At 41.8% G+C, this 4,108-nt stretch overlaps 1 pseudogene across 1 annotated transcript; it reads left to right on the forward strand.

Annotated features, from left to right (window-relative positions):
• The first annotated feature begins 502 nt into the window (after window positions 1–502).
• Window positions 503–1,283, forward strand: LOC101589056 (annotated as a pseudogene). Its single transcript, XR_001117244.2, has one exon. The product of XR_001117244.2 is annotated as a eukaryotic translation initiation factor 4E type 2 pseudogene (transcript).
• Window positions 1,284–4,108: the final 2,825 nt, after the last annotated feature.

Genomic DNA, 4,108 nt, shown 5'->3' on the forward strand with positions numbered 1-4,108 from the left:
TGGCTGGCTGGCTGGCTCAGGCAGCCTTAAGGGCAGGTCTGGTAAGGCAGGTGGAGCTGGGGATCGAACTAGGGTCCCCTGTGCCTGACTGGGTTTGCCAGAGCAGGCCCTTAAACAACTGAGCTAACCTGGAAGCCCCCCTCTTTATTTTATTTCTTTTCACTGAAAAAATTTGCATTTATTTTCCTCAAAACCAAATACTGGGATATCATTAAAGACTAACTGAGGCCTTCAGACATTCTTTGGATCTAATGCATAATTACAATACTCATATTCATACCTATATAAAAATTCAAAATGAAAAAGTTGCTCTTAATCCCTTCTTTATTTTAAAAGTCCTCAAAAAATTGATTCTAGAAAAAAATTATTTCAACACAATGAGGGCTACATGTGACAAACCCCCAAGCAACACCCTGTTGAATGGCAAAAAGGTGAAATTATTTCTGCTAAAATCTGGAGCAAGATAAGGTTGTTCGTGTCACCACTTGTATTCAACATAGTAATGGAAGTCTTAGAGCACCAGGCAAGCAGAAGAAATAAAGGACATCCAAATAAGAAAAAAAGGGTCAGCAGCAGCAAGAGGAAGGCTGTTGTCCCTGGACCAGCAGAACATCCCTTGCAGTACAACTACACTTTCTGGTACTCCAGGAGAACCCCAGGCCGTCCCACCAGCTCACAGAGCTATGAACAGAATATCAAGCAGATCGGCACCTTTGCCTCTGTGGAGCAGTTCTGGAGGTTTCATAGACACATGGTACGTCCTGGGGACCTGACAGGACACAGTGACTTCCATCTCTTCAAAGAAGGAATTAAACCCATGTGGGAGGATGATGCAAATAAAAATGGTGGCAAATGGATCATTCAGCTGCGGAAGGGCTTGGCCTCCCAGTGCTGGGAGAATCTCATCCTGGCCCTGCTGGGAGAACAGTTCATGGTTGGGGAGGAGATCTGTGGGGCTGTGGTCTCTGTCCGCTTCCAGGAGGACATTATTTCCATATGGAATAAGACTGCCAGTGACCAAGCAACCACAGCCCGAATCCGGGACATACTTCGGCGCGTGCTTACCCTACCTCCCAACACCATTATGGAATACAAAACTCACACCGACAGCATCAAAATGCCAGGCAGGCTGGGCCCCCAAAGGCTCCTTTTTCCAAACATCTGGAAGCCGCGGTTGAATGTGCCATGACCCTCTCCCTCTCTGGATGGCACCATCATTGAAGCTGGCATCATCGGAGTCCCTTGTTCTGTTGGTGTGCCTCCTGGAAGACCCTTCTGTGCTGGACAAGAAGAATGGAAGAGCATGTTATGTTTTGAGTACAGGCTGACTCGCAGCAGCTACGACCACAGCTGAGATCACAAATAAACAGTGCTAAACTAAAAAAAAAAAAAAAAAGAAAAGAAAAGAAGGGGTCAAGTTATCCTTTATCAAAGATGACACGGTTTTATATCTAGAAATGCCTTTAGAATCCATGAAGAAGTTAGAACTGATAAACAAGTTCAGTAAACTTAAGGAACACAAAATCTCCAAACAAAAAGCAATAGCATTTTTGTACACCAATAATGGTTTTCTCGAAAAGAAAAGAAAGCATCTCACAATAGCCATAAAAATAAAATGAAATACCTTGGAATATATTTAACAAGGAAGAGGAATGATCTTTACAATGAAAATTACAAGTCACCATTGAAAGCAATTGCAAATGTAAAACTTGTGACGAGATCCCATATATATGGATTGGAACACTAAATAATACTAAAATATTAGCCCATGATACCTAAAGTGATTCATGTATTCAGTGCAGACCCCATCAAAATACCAATAGCACTCTTCACAGAAACAGAAAAAAACACCAAAAATTCATATGGAAAAATGAAAGACCTCAAATAACCAAAGCAATATTGAGCAAAAAGAGCAAAGTTGAAGGCTTTGTAATACCTGACCAGAAAATGTATACAAAGTTATAGTAACAAAACAGCATGGTAGGGCTGGTGAGATGGCTCAGTGGTCTAAAGCATCTACTTAGAACAAGCTTAGCAAAGCACAGGGACCACCGTTCAATCCCCAGCACCACATGCCAGCCAGCCCTGCCCCCTGGTGGGCTGAGCTGGTCACACACACACACACACACACACACACACACACATAAATAAATAAAGTTTTTTTAAAAATCAAACACAAAAAAAACAGCATGGTACTAGCATAAAGATGACCACATAAACAAATACAACAGAAGAAAGAACTCAGCAATAAATCCACATATCTACATCTAACTCGTCTTGGACAAGGTGTCAAAAATACACATTGGAGAAAGGACACAAATAGGTTGTGGGAAAACTGAATATCCATAAGAAGACTAAAACCAGACCCATATATTTCTCACCAGTTACAGAAACCACCTCAAAATAGGTCAATTGTATCAGGTGTAGTCAAAATCTGGTGAATGTTTAATTTTTTTAAATTTATTGTAGTAAAAAACCATACATCCTGAATTCCTCTACAAAATAACCCCTCTCATTTAAAACACACTTATCTCATAATTCTTGCCATTTTCTGAAGCAGTTCTAGACATTCTCTTCTGTGTCTTTACAGGTTGTGGAAAAAAAAAGAAGAGGGGGAGGGACAGAGGAAGGGAATGAGAGAAGGAAGGAATGAAAAAAGGAAAGAAAGATGGAAAGAAGGAAGGAAGGAAGGAAGGGAGGGAGGGAGGGAGGGAGAGAAGGGAGGGAGAGGGGAGGGAGGGAGGAAGGGAGGGAAGGAGGGAGGAAGAAAGAGAGGGAGGGAGGGAGACAGCCTTTTAAGTGGAAGGCAGGAAAATGGCAGATTCCTCTGGTCACACTGGTAAGTTCTCCACCATGGTTCTAGCACACCTAGGAAGACCAAGACAAAAGGTAGAAGAGTGATCAGGTCCCCAGACTTTAAGTAGAAGAAGAGAACAATCAAAATGTCTCCTGAAGCAGAAGGGCTAAAAACCAATGAGAAGATGCCTAAAGGTTGAAGGAAATCCATCCTGCTCCAGCAGATCAAAGATAGCAGTGGGGAAACCTGAAGTCCATGTTGCAGGAAGGGTGGAGCATGGCCCCACATGAGCTGAATCTCCACCATTCATGACAGAAGAGTAGTAAGAAAGCCTCCACCATCAGAAAAGAGGATGTTAAAGAAGCCCAGGTTCACACCACTTGCTGCCTTGCCAAAAGAGCCCAGATTTATCTGAAGTGGTGGAAATGATGCAATCCCGAACATCGTGGCTGACCCTGCTAACCACAAAGACAGGAAAGAGTCTCACTCAGTCCAAAGCAAAGACACAAAAGAATCTATTAATAATGTGCTAAGGAAAGGAGAAGCTACAAGAAAAATCTTGTGAGCTGAAGTGAAAAATCTCTGTCTAAGGAATCAGGAGCTAGTACATGTGCACAACCACAATGACTGGATTCTTCATGGAGCAGTACAGGACTTGCCCCCACAGCCGGGCCACCAAAAGTCCCTGGCTGCCTATGAGACTGATCAGCCGACCTTTCTGGAAGGAGCTAGAAATCAGTGTTTAGATGTCTGAATTAGCAGTCATTTACCATCTATTGGAAGAACTTGACACTGGTGATGCAGAGGAAAAAATGTAGGTTCCGGATTTATTGAGGGAATCTAAGGAACTCTCCTCTGGGTGAATAAATTTGTAGCCTTAATAAACATGTGGGAAGAAGTCCAATGCCTGGGACCCTCACTTGAGATACTGCTTTAGCAGTATAGCTATCTTTTCCTGGCAATCATGTTTGATAATTAAAACATAAAACTTTTGCAATAGCAAAAAAGAAGTAAATACTTAATGATATGCAAATGATAATTAACCTGATTTGATCAAAACATACTGTATCAAAATATCACACTGTGCCCTGTGCATACATACAAATAAAAATAATAATAAATGACATTCAATTTTAAAAGGAAAATAAAGAAATAAGTGAATAAATAAATATTTGGGCATGATATGGGGGGCGGAGTGGCTGTGTGTGAGATGATACCACAGTCAGCTGACAAAGCATTTTCTGTCCTGAAAGGTAGATTGTCCAAGTTAATAAACTGATAACAAAGCTTTGCCTGAAGCTGCTCCCTCCC

This window comes from Octodon degus, unplaced genomic scaffold (assembly GCF_000260255.1).
Source record: "Octodon degus isolate 3935 unplaced genomic scaffold, OctDeg1.0 scaffold00107, whole genome shotgun sequence".
NCBI classification, from domain to species: domain Eukaryota; kingdom Metazoa; phylum Chordata; class Mammalia; order Rodentia; family Octodontidae; genus Octodon; species Octodon degus.